Genomic DNA, 12,447 nt, shown 5'->3' on the forward strand with positions numbered 1-12,447 from the left:
CTGGGGCTCGGCAGGAGCGCTGCGGGGAGGCTGCGGCTGTGTTTGGATTAGACACCTCTGCCGCGCTTCCTGCAGCCCACGCAGCCTCCAGCGCAGCCGAGCGTGGCTCTGCAAATTTAGCAGCTCCCTCCAGGCAGGGAGCTCTCCTTTCTGGGCCGTGGGCAGAGCCACGGAGCTGCTCTGCGCGGCTCATTCCCGAAGTGCCGCGGGTGGCTATTGGCAAAGTCATTCCTTTCCTTGAGCTTTGCTGCGAAGAGTTTCTGCCTTCAGAAGTGGACTTTGCTGCTCCCAGCCCTATGTGAGCCTCGGCCACGGGGCAGTGCCCCTGTGGCTCCAGCACCCGCTGCTGGGGTGCCAGGGAGCAGCTGCGGCTCGGTGGCTCCGTGCAGGTATGTGCCACCTCCCTGGTGGCAGGAGCTGTCAGGGAAAAGGTCTCCTCTGTCTAGGAGAGATGAATATTTCTGGGGAGCAGGTGGTGAAGATGTTTAGCAAATGTCAGCTTGAGACCTTGCCATCCTGTGGGCTGGAGTGACATTGCTGAGAAATGTGTTATGCTGTCAGAAAGCAGCAAAAAAATCCCCCCAGGGAAATGTTTACGAGCGAGGCAGGGCTTTGCCAAAAGTGGGCGTTTTTCCACCACGGAGCCTCACGGAGCATGAGCTCCTCGGAGCAGTGGGAATCCTGCTCCAGCTCGCATCACTCTTATCTGGCTGAGCCACTCTGCCTTAGTGCCGAACGCCTCAATCACTCCCCAGAGCGACTGAATGCGAGTGGCCTTTCCACTGATGCACCGTGTTGGTTTGTAGGTGAGCAAAAAGCAGTTTAAACAGAAAAGGGTCCTGCAGATGGGTACCAAATACAGCTTTTCAAAGCTAAAACACTGCCTAAAACTCCTTTCAGACAAACTCTGCTTGTGGTGGCATTGCAGAAACCGAGAGAAACTCGTTTGCCCAGTGTCCAGCATCAATGTGTGAAGTGCATAATTGCATCTGGGCTGAGAGCTCCGTATGGGAGTATTGTTTGAAAATTTTCTCATTTAATAAAATGGGTGGTAATTGGCTCTTAGAAGAGAGTTTAATTGGAATAATTGGCACGGACACTCGTGCTAATTTAGTTTAGTGTTTCTAATGCACAGTCACGGTGTTTGCTCAAGAACAGAAGTGGGGATTAGGTGGTGCCCATATTTCTCAGCAAGAAGTTGCAGCTGGGCTCTGGGAAGGCATTTATTGGAGGAAGCTGTTCAGTTACTGTTCTTGAAGTTGGATTTTGGAGATGGATTTGCTTCATTACAGTTTGATGCAATCACACCCACGCTGCTGAGAGTCGAGGCCATCTCTGACAATTCAGTTCCCACTTCAGATGATTTGGGATGGGTCTTTCTGCTCATCTGGAGCAGCTCCAGCTCCTTGGCACGGGGACATCCCTGTCCTGAGGTGCTCGCACACACGTGTGCAGGAATGTGCTCACTCATGAGCCAGCACACAAGGAAGGGGAAGTCCATGTTCTCTACCCAGCCTTTCCTCCCTGCTTCTCTCACGTCTCTCAAGACCCATCAGTTCCAGGTCAGTAAATCAGCACCATGAGGTTTTTCTGTGTGGAAAAAGATTTTACAGTCTCTTTCCAGAGTGGAGGTACCTCAAGCTGTCATCTCGGAGCTGTTCAGGGACTGCCATGAGCTGGAGGCTCTGCTGCAGGAGCTGCTGCTCTGTGAGGTCACTGAGAGTGTGAGATGGTCACACAAAATCCTTTATAGCTCCTCAGCCTCTTCCAGAGCTGTAGTTTAACAATTTTTTCCTTTTCATCTTCTTCCAAAATGCTTTTAAAGCTCGGTATTGTCACTTTGTTTGGATTCTTCTCACACAGTAACTGCACTTAGAACTGCCCGGTGCTGATGGGGAGATTTATTGCCAGCAGCTATTGTGCGAAAATTGAGAGGAAAAACAATTTTCTAGGCTGCTCTTGTTAGGCCTCTAATGGGAAATATTTCTTTCATGCTAAGAACTTGTAAATGGTTTTTAGTGCTGGATGCTGTGCTCTGTGCCTCAGGAATGTTCAGCCTTCCAGCGTTCAGCAGTACAAATGTTTCTGCTTGCAGACGTGTGCTGACCTCACTGTGCATTCACGAGGGCTGCGTTCCTTCCCAGCAGTGAGAGTTCAAAAAAAACCCCACCAAAAACTCCGACAAAGAGCAAAGCTTGGATCTCAGACCCCAGGGAGTGAGCAAAGTGAGTGAGGATTGGGATTTCAGCAGGAGGAAGGAGGCAGAGAAGGGATGATCCTCTCTGTAGCAGGGAATTGTGAGACTGAGAGCAGAGGCTGGGTGAGTCCCGTGCCCTTTTCCAGCGCTGTGTTTGGATGTGCTGCTGGAATCCCCTGTTCCCTTTCAAAGGAGGAGGGTTCACAAGAGGCACAGCGAGTGCTGCTGTTCCAGCACAGGTTAGTGAGCACAGGAGAGCACCAAGATCCTCTTTGGGACCTCATGGCTGCTTTTACTGAGAAACTTTGGTGAGCTGGAACAATTACCCAAACTTTTAAGGCCTTTTTCCCCCCTCTCAGCTTTTTATGCTCTGTTTCCCACAGGCAGATTCTAGGGAGGGAAAGGAGTACAGCAGAACATGCTGGTGAAGATATTAATCATGATCTAATTCAATTTTAATTCCATTAGACACCTTTAGTGATCAGGGAGTTTCTCACTTTGTTTAATCGACTCTTTTCCAGATGATGAAGCTGCAAGCTCTGTCACTTGTTATAAATGTCTGTTTATTTAACCATCCTTCGTCCTAAAAGCCTTTGCCTGGCCAGGATGGATATAAATGGAGAGGATGATGTTTGCAGTTCAGTCTTTAAGGAGACACTGTGTAAAAAATTGCAGCCTTCTCTTTTTCATTTTTGTGTCTTTATGTGAGAGATGAGAATAGGCCAAGGCATTTTTTTGCTGTGCTTTCTACTGTAAATGTTCGAGGCAGCCAAGATCTGTGAAACAGCATTTGCTGTCACACCAGCTCCTGGGGGGGATATTCCCTTTCCACCACATGATTTGGTCATGGCAGTTGAACCAAAAGCTGATGGGCAGATAAGAGCAATGGTCGATAATAATTTAAAGTCCTTTTGTGGCTTTAGTTCACCTTTGGCTCCTGTCCTGGCTGGGCAGGCAGCTCTGACACGTGTGAGGCACCTCTGGGGGGAATTCCAGGAGTTTTCCAGGAGTGCAAAACTTCCTGGAGCCTCTTCCTCAGGGACACAGTTTCACACATCCTTGCCTTTTCCTTTTAATGCCTCAGGGCCGACCCCTTTGTTTGGCTGGATGTGGAAAGAGAGGCGGTTTTTGTGTTTTTGTCACACCCACGACAGCACCTGTGTGACTTGGGCATTGCAATCACCTGGCTGCAGGTGACTCTGGCACTTCACCTGGCTGCAGGGCCTCCTGGCTCACAGCAGAACCCACAGCTACAGCAGGATGTTGACGGGTAAGCAAATTTTTCCTCATTGAAGTTAAAATAAGAAATGTTCTTGGAGATCAATGGTCTGGCACAACCCCCTGTTCTAGTCCTGCCCACACAGCCTGATGAGGCTGTCACAGACTCCATGGAGTTCATGCCTCATTTCTGCAGCACACTGTGAATTCCTCTTTATGGGGACTTGCCATTTTCTCTGTCTTATATAATGTATTACAAAAAGAATGCTGAGAGAAATGAAAAAAGGTTTGGGAAATGGTACCTGGCATCATCCAGTGACCCTGGGGAGGGAAGAAAATGTTATTACCATGACACATAATTGGCAGTGCTGATGGAGAGCCCTAAAGCCAAAATTTCATCTTTGAACGTCAATCATTCTCCTTGGATTTTTTTAGAAGTTTTATGGAAGTTTTTAGATGCTAAAATTCTCCACATTTTTCAGCAGAAACCCTTAGCACCATTTAATAGGCAGACACTGCTCTGCACCACATTACAATTTCAATACTTTAAAAGCAAAGCTGCTGCAAGAACATATTGGGAAAAAAAAAAAAAAAAAAAAAAAAAAAAGCTTGGAATCTTTTAAAACTGCAGAGTGGGAATCACTCTGGCATTTTGAAAGTCCCTGTGAAATTGCTTCCTGGTGAGCTCTGCCAGGCGGCTCAGGGGTGTTTGCAGCAGTGAGGGTGCTCGTCTCCGTCCCAGCATCACCGGCTCCTCCAGGCACTTTGCTGCTGGGCACGAAACCAAATTCCAGAAGGGTTCGTGAGAGGTGCGTGGGGAGCACGAGGCGCCTCTCCAGCCTGACATCCCCTGGGAGAAGCTGAGGTGAATCCCGGGGGAGCAGGGTGTCCCCCTGGGGCTGGCTGTGGTGGAAAGGTGCCGCAGGGGCTGTGGCTGCTGCCTGTCCTGCCCTTGGCCACTGAGGGTGCCCAGAGCACTCCTGTCCTTTCTCCTGGTGCTGGCTCAGCCCCCTGCAGGAGGAGGACACCGAGGGGGGAATCCCGGCCTCGCAGGCACCCGCGGAGCTCAGGCCTGGGAGAGGCTGGAGGGACATTAAGGAATTGCCACGGTAATTCTGCCACGCGAGGTGGTTTTTTCTGCTCCTCCTGCCCCACAGCTCGGGCACGGGGCCCCTCCTGCCCCGCTCCTCCTGCGGGCATCGCCAGCGGTACCCAGGGGCGTTTCCAAGGTGTTTTCAGACAGGTGGGAAAGCGCTGCACAAACGCTTAAAGCCATAAACATTTATGGTGCAAAGATCGTCCCTGCTGGGAGGCAGCGAACAGCAGCTGCTGGCGGGGGAGGGCGATGCTTTGGGGCTGGGGGAGCCCGGAGCCCCCCAGCTCCTCCCGGCCGGGTTTGGGTGCTGCCCTGGCACCTCCTCCCGGCTGGATTTGGGCGCTGCCCTGCTCAGCTCCTCCCGGCTGGATTTGGGTGCTGCCCTGCTCAGCTCCCTCCGGCTGGATTTGGGTGCTGCCCTGCTCAGCTCCTCCCAGCCGGGTTTGGGTGCTGCCCTGGCACCTGCTCAGCTCCTCCCAGCCGGGTCTGGGTGCTGCCCTGGCACCTGCTCATCTCCCCACGGCTGGATTTGGGCGCTGCCCTGCTCAGCTCCTCCCGGCCAGGTTTGGGTGCTGCCCTGGCACCTCCTCCCGGCTGGATTTGGGTGCTGCCCTGCTCAGCTCCTCCCGGCCGGATCTGGGTGCTGCCCTGGCACCTCCTCCCGGCCAGGTTTGGGTGCTGCCCTGGCACCTCCCCCCGGCTGGATTTGGGTGCTGCCCTGCTCAGCTCCTCCCGGCCGGGTTTGGGTGCTGCCCTGGCACCTGCTTAGCTCCTCCCAGCCGGGTTTGGGTGCTGCCCTGGCACCTGCTCATCTCCCCACGGCTGGATTTGGGTGCTGCCCTGGCACCTCCTCCCGGCTGGATTTGGGTGCTGCCCTGCTCAGCTCCTCCCGGCTGGATTTGGGTGCTGCCCTGCTCAGCTCCTCCCGGCCGGGTCTGGGTGCTGCCCTGGCACCTCCTCTGCGCATCGCCGCCTCCCCTGGCCGCCGTGCCCGCATTGCTCCGCTCGCTGCGCAGCCGGGGCTGACTCATGCTCGGGGAGCGCTGCCCGGCCCCGGCTGCCAGCCCTGCCTGGGTGAGGACCCGGCGCCGCTCTCATTAAATCTTGGGAAGCAGAGAGTGACCCCGTTATGTACTCACCTGGAAAAGTGACTTGGCCGTGCCTCATTACTGTGCTCTGCCTGGAGGCTTCTCATGCTTCCCTTGCAGATATATATTTAGATTTTACCCGAGGGCTTTTAATTTCCTCGCTGGCTTGAGCAGCTGCGACAGGTACACACTTACCTTCCCTTTTCCTCCGGCCATTTTAACCTGCCACCGGCTTTGTTAAGGAGCAGGAAGGGATTGGGAGTCACTGAAACGCTTCAGGGTCTCATTGCTCTGCTCGTGAGCCTGTCAAATGCACCCAGGAGTGGGAACGGTGTCAGCAGCATCGTGGCTTTGTAGGGAGGTTTGTTCAGCAGCTGCTCGGGCGTGCTCTATTTCTCCTTCTCCCTGCTATGCAGTCCCGCGTTGCCACACTGGGTTTGCAGCTTTCGTGTTCGTCGCTGATGAGCCACACTTAGAGAGGTAAAAATGGCTTTGCAAAGGCTGCGGTGACAGTTCTGGGATTCAGCAGTTACATAAGGGCTGCTCTGACTCCCGAGGAGCCACCCGGGGAAGGGGAGCTGCCCTCCCTGCTCCCTGCCAGCCAAAAAGAGGGGTTCTGGTTGGGAATCGCCTCCACCCTTGAGGACACGGCTGCTGGGCACCAGCTGAGCCCCCAGCAGTGGGAGCAGCCTCCTGGCTCCGGGTGGGAGGGAGATTTCAGGGCACTGCTCCAATTACTGGGCAGTATCTGGAGTTCTTGGTCCTCTCCTTTAAACCCTAACATTTGGAAGTTGTCAACATTTGAAATGTTAATGCAGAGTACACTGGCAAGAGGAGAGAAATCAAAGGCTCTTCTGGTATCAGCCCGTCCCCCTCTGGGCTCACAGCCTGCCTGCCAGCTCTGGATGTGTTTTCTTACTTTACATAATTTTTCCATCTCTCTCCATCAGCCCAGCTCTTCAAAGGCTTCCTTCTGTTTCCAGCTCTCTTGCAGCTGCTAAATGCACTCTCCTCTATGCTTTCCAAAGTGTTCCTCCTTCCCCAAGATTCCATTGCTCCAGTTTATTGGAGACGTCACCCAAACTCTGCTGAGGGGTCGCTGGGTGATGCAGGAGCTGCTGCCTGGAGCTGTTTGGTTGTGCTGCCTGGTTCAGCTGCCAAGGCTAAATGGGGAAAGTGAGGGAACAAAACACAGGCAGTGAATTTCTGCCTGTGTCATGCAAATCTTCCTGGTGTTTGCTGTGGTCCCACTTGGCCAAAGGTTTGCGCAGATGTGTGATGGTGTCAGTGAATATCGGTGTTCCCCCACTCTCCTGGTGGGTTTGTTTGGTTTGCCAGGATGCCAAGGACCTCCCAGAAGTGCAGTGGGGATAGAGCAGCCCCCCAGGCCCACCGTGGCGGGAGCTGATCCCACTGAGATCCTTGGAGGCGAGTCCCCTCCAAAGGTGGAAGTGGCTGCGGCTGAGACTCTGGGATGGAGAGAGGGAATTTGGTTCCATTGTGATTTTGGCAGTAGCACTCAGCCCAGCTGCTGTCCCAGCCAGATGCTGTGATGACAGAAATCCCTGCAGTTTGTGAACTTTCCCTGAAATGCTTTTAATGACAGTTTAATAATAACACTTAGTGCTCGGCACAGAGCTTCTCACCCCTGGAAGTGCAAGGCTTTCGTGAGAAGGGTAGGGACCATTATCCCCCCTGTGAGCAGGGGGGGATAGCTGCTTTTATTTGTGAGCCTAATTATAACAAGTGGAATTAATCAACTTTTCATATGAATGGCGTTGCTTTTTAAAGACAAATGTCAGAAAGGAGTCCTAGAGAGCTCGAAGTGGTGTAGATCCATCTGATGGCTTCTCAGGGAACTCGTCAGAGCCTGTGGTGCAAAGGCATTAACCCTGCCAAGGCAGAGGGAGGAGGGAGCAGAAAGGCGAGGCAAGGCAGGGCACAGTGTGGGTTTGCTGGTGCCCTGGGTCCTGCTGAGGGGGTGTTTCTGAAAGCTGCTGCTGCCCCAGCCCTGTTGTGTGTTATCCCCCCTGTCCTTCCCCTCTCCAGCTGCTCAAAGCCCCATTGCTTGGGAATATTCTCCCAGCTCCTGAGTGTCCTCTGATCCTTAGTGCTCTCCGTGTAGTGCATGGAGAAATTCCATTGAAATAATTACTTTAGTCATTGATTAGTTTCTTAGTGGGAGGACTCAAAGAGGCCATAACCTCTTCCTGTGAAGTCACTGAGTTTTGGGTGTTCTCCCCCTCTTCTCTTCCTGCTCTACGTCCCCCTGGTGCATCCTGGCCCTCTCCAGCCTGCAGGGAGCCCAGGCAGGTAATGGGCAGTGACCAAGGCCTGTGAGTGCAGGTGGGAGAGCCCCTGAGATGCTTTCAGTGCTGCCCTGCTGCTCACAGCCCATTACCAGAGGGACTTGCCTCCAAGGATGCCGAAATCCTGGGAAATCCTCCCATTACCTTTGTTACTCAGCTGCAGGGAGTGGGGAAGGCAGGACCCACCACCCTGGGGCACAGAGGGTACAGGAGCTTCAGGGCAGGACTCGTGTGCAAGTGCTTTGAATTGCAAAGCGTGGCTGGCACGTCCCCTGGCCCTGCCCTGCTCCAGCAGCACCAGCCCCACGGATTGGGGATCAGCCCCAGCTCACCTGGATGCTCCACAGATCTGTGTCTCTCCCAGGGGGATCAGCCCCAGCTCACCTGGATGCTCCACAGATCTGTGTCTCTCCCAGGGGGATCAGCCCCAGCTCACCTGGATGCTCCACAGATCTGTGTCTCTCCCAGGGGGATCAGCCCCAGCTCACCTGGATGCTCCAGATCTGTGTCTCTCCCAGGGGGATCAGCCCCAGGACAGCCCCAGCTCACCTGGATGCACCTCTCTGGGAGTGGCAGGTAGGAGTCTTCCTCCACCCCGGCTTTCTGCAGCCCCTCAGGAGGGATTTGATGCTCTGTGCATTTCAAATTTCATCTTTGACAGAGCCCTGCTGGCTCTCCCAGCAGTGCTGAGCTCCTGCTCCCATGCCAAGGAGGACCTTCCTCTCCAGGCTAATGGAAAGAAAATGGAGAGAAGTTTTTTTAACTGACTCGGGATCAATAGATAAAAGTATTTCCTAAAAGCACCTTTATTTATAAATACCTACATAAATCCCTTCCCAGGCATCTGCTGTATGTTGTAATATCTACAATCTGAGTTAATAAATGTATTGGTATTGTATGTTTGCCTGTGAAAGGAACTGGAGCTATTTGGGTTCAACTCTCTAACTGTGATTCCAGGAGCTGTTGGATAGTCAGAAATCCTGGCAGAAGGACCTGTTTAGTTAGGAAAAGAGTCCCTTGGGGCACTCTTGAGCAGGGTGTGCTGTTGGGGGGGCAGGTGAGGGGATCCTGGCTGTCCCAGGGGGCTCTGAGGGTGTCCATGTGTGTGTGGGAGCAGCTCTGGCTCTGCACAGGCAGGGAAAGGCCAAGTTCTACACAGAGAAAGAGGATGAAGCACCAACATTTTTTCTTTCTTTTTTTTTTTTTAAATTTATTTTTTTCTTTTTGGCAAATTTGCTATTTTCACTGAGCCAAATGTCAGAGGAAAAAAACATTCTGGTGAGGAAGCAGAAGCTCCTTTTTCTGTGATTTTAACTTCCCATTGGGATAGAGAACGATTAGTGAATAGAGAAAAAAAATCAAATCTTTAGAGTTCCTGAGAAACATGGGCATTTCCAGGCAGTTCTGCTGCAGAGGGATATTTCAGCTGGTGTATTTTGTGGCTTGGCTGCAGGGTCCTCGGTGGGATGGGGGGTGGTTTTTGCAGGGCTCTGCCTGAGCCTTGGCAGCCTCCAAACCTTGGCAGCTTTCGAGAAGCAATTTTGCAGAGTGCCTGGTGACAACGGAGGGCATTCCCTGGCAGCTCGGGGCAGAGCTGGTGCATGTGCACTTTGAGAAAGACACTCCTGCAAGAGGCTGTGCCAGGCAGCTTTGTGCATTTAACTGAGCATTAGTGGCCCTCAGAGGTTTATTGAGCTGATAATGTCATGCTGTGACATTTGTTGGGGTCTTGAAATACAGGAGGTGTTTGTGGCAGTCATAAATTACGTGGGATCTTGTTTTTCCTCGCTGTTATTAAATAAAGGGAGGTCAGGGTTGCTCTGCAAAGGCACAGAAACACAGAGGGGCCATGCAGGGAAAGGTGATTTACCTAGAGCTGCTTGCCAAGTGTGGCCAGGGGTTCCTGGAGGGATAATAATGAGCATTAATGGCTTTTCAGCTCGGGGTCCCTGGAGTTAACACTTTATTTGTATGAACACAGCCCCTCCTTAGAGCAGCAGCTCTGATAATGTCTCCTGTGAGGCTCTGACTGCTCGTGAGCACAAGCTCTTCTTCCAAAGTGTATTTTCCCACCCAGGTTAGTTGTGGGCTTGGAATGGTCTTTGCAGAGCTGATTCCTTTCAAGATTTTACAATACATTAACCTGGCTTTCCCTGAAGAGGTCATGCAAACTAACACCCTTGGGTTGCATCTCAACAGAGCAGGTTTGTTTGCCAGAAAATGGGAAAAACTCAACCCCTTCCTGTATCATCAGCTACTTCTAATGGACAGGGTGATGCTTTATTATTAATAAGTTGGATATGTGAGTAAAGGGAGTTTTGGCAGCCAGGACTGAAAGTGGCCTGGATAAAAGGGAGAATATTTAACAATGCAGTTGCTGTGGATTCAATTAAGAGCAATGAAGAATCTGCTTCTTTCTTAATCTTATTTTCTGAAATGTTATTACCCCTGCAACTGCTGCTCGGCAGTTCCCAGCCATCTCTCCAGCCCCCGGCACAGCAGTGGTCTCTGCATGATGTGGATGCTGAAATGAGAAATCAGCACTTTGTAATGGGCTCTCAAACTAAAATTAAACATCTATTTCCTGGCTTGCAGTCAGATGGTTGGCATTCAGCTGGCCCGGGAAGTGTTTCTGGACCAGAGGAATTCTTTGGGCTTTGATGTTGCCGAGGCTGTGTTTTGTTGGGTTTCCCCCCGGACTCCCTCGGAGGACGTGCCGTACAAACAAGGTGCTCCATGTGGAGCTTGCTGCTGTGTCCCCTGGGCAGAGGCACAGAGGATGTGTCCCTGCAGAGCTGGCTCAGGTGACAGCCACGGCTCTTTCTAGGAACAGGCTGTTTCCCTGCCAGAGGGAGTGTTCTGGGTGTACTGGATGTGCTGGGCTGCCTTTGCTCGGAGTTTCTGCTTCACCTCTGCTCCCACTGCTCTTCTGGACACAAGAGGAGCCTGCTGTGGGGGCCGGGAGGGGAGAGGCTGCTGGGCTCTGGGTCTCTGGGTGAAGTGGGGAACACGCTGCATTGCTGAGAGAGGAGTGTTTTCTGATGGAAGCTCAGCAGAGCAGCTGCTCTGGCAGCTCAGGGCAGGGCTGAGCGCTCCGAGTCGCCCTGGGGGATCAGTGGGGCTCTCAGAGGTTTTGCTCAGCGTTGGGACACATCTCTTCTCCCCCAGAAGGGGAATATTTGCTCTGACCCACAGCCCTGGTTGCAGTTTCTCGTGGCCTGGGGTCAGATCATTCCCTTCTCTCTGTTTTCCTGTCTTGGTTCATGTTTAAGCACTTGACAGAAAAGGCAACTTCATGGAGAGGCTTCTGTGGGCAGGATCTGAGCTCCTCACGGGGCTCTTTGTGCTTTTTGTCACCTTCTGCACAGCACAAGTATGACAGGAGAGTTTATATGTTCTGTTAAAATTCCCCAGGTCTTTCCCTAATCCTCTTCTGTTCCTGCTACTGTGTGAGGGCATTAGTGCTGAGACGAATAACTTAAGCCTAAGCCCCTTTTCACATCTAATCTCAAGCCTAAAATTAATGTTCTTCTGCAATTAGGAGTACAATAAAATGTAGAGTCCATCCAAAAAGAGACACCTGATTGCCCCATCCCAGTGGCTCTGTGGTCCAGGAGGATTTATCAAGACACACTCCAACCCAGAGGGCTGACAGATCACATTTGAAGTGTTTGAGGACAGCACCCCGAAGTTAAGAGAAGTGCAGCAATAAGTTGAAGAGTCTGAATCAAACCATGAAGCAGAAAGGAATGACTTGGGTAGAAAATTAATGTATTGAGCTAATGAATCATTTCGAGGCAAAACAAGAAATTAAATATACGCTGAAAGCTGGCACATTAAGAAAAGGGCTGTGGGTTTTTATCCATTCTGCATTTCAAAATGCAGAAACAAAGTGTGTCGGATGGTGAAATCCCATTAAGAAATAATGCTGTGAGCAGGGAAAGCAGGATTTGGTTAACGGGAAATGTGGACTTGGGGACTGCCTTTGTGCCATGGGGCAAATGATGGCTGGGTACTGATGTCAGGGGGAAGAGCAGAGGGCAGAGCTCAGCGTGCCTGGCAGCTCCTGGCAGCAGAGAGGAAGCAAAGGACTGGCCTTTTCTTCCCAGCATTTGGCACAGGACGGTGATTCTGGGTGTTCTGGCAGCCTGGCAGGGGGGTGGAAGGTGTGGTTAGGGCATGGAGCCGTGCCAAAGGGAATTGTCAGCGTTTCATTCTGAAAGGAAAGTACTTTGGATCCCAGAATTCCCATCCAGGGCAGCTCCTGTCCCGCTCTCCCAGCCAGCCTTGTCACAGCTGCAGGTCCCGGGCTCTGCCCTGACCCTTCCAGTCAATGCATTGACTTTTTGTACAGCAACATTTAAAGAAATCCTGTGCTGGAGCCTGACTATTCGCATTGGTTTAGGTCACGACCTGGTGACCATCAGTGAATTTATCCTTTATTTCCAGCCTGCAAAGGGGCAGCACCGCCCTGCAGTGGGGCTGGGCCGTGGGGCAGCCCTGGTGTGGTGCGTTGGCACCACTTGGGGTGGGGTTGGC

At 52.3% G+C, this 12,447-nt stretch overlaps 1 protein-coding gene across 7 annotated transcripts in view; it reads left to right on the forward strand.

Annotated features, from left to right (window-relative positions):
* Positions 1–12,447, forward strand: part of KCNT1 (potassium sodium-activated channel subfamily T member 1) — a 212,913-nt gene that overhangs the window by 23,736 nt on the left and 176,730 nt on the right. The window lies entirely within an intron of this gene.

This window comes from Anomalospiza imberbis, chromosome 21, assembly GCF_031753505.1.
Source record: "Anomalospiza imberbis isolate Cuckoo-Finch-1a 21T00152 chromosome 21, ASM3175350v1, whole genome shotgun sequence".
NCBI lineage: Eukaryota > Metazoa > Chordata > Aves > Passeriformes > Viduidae > Anomalospiza > Anomalospiza imberbis.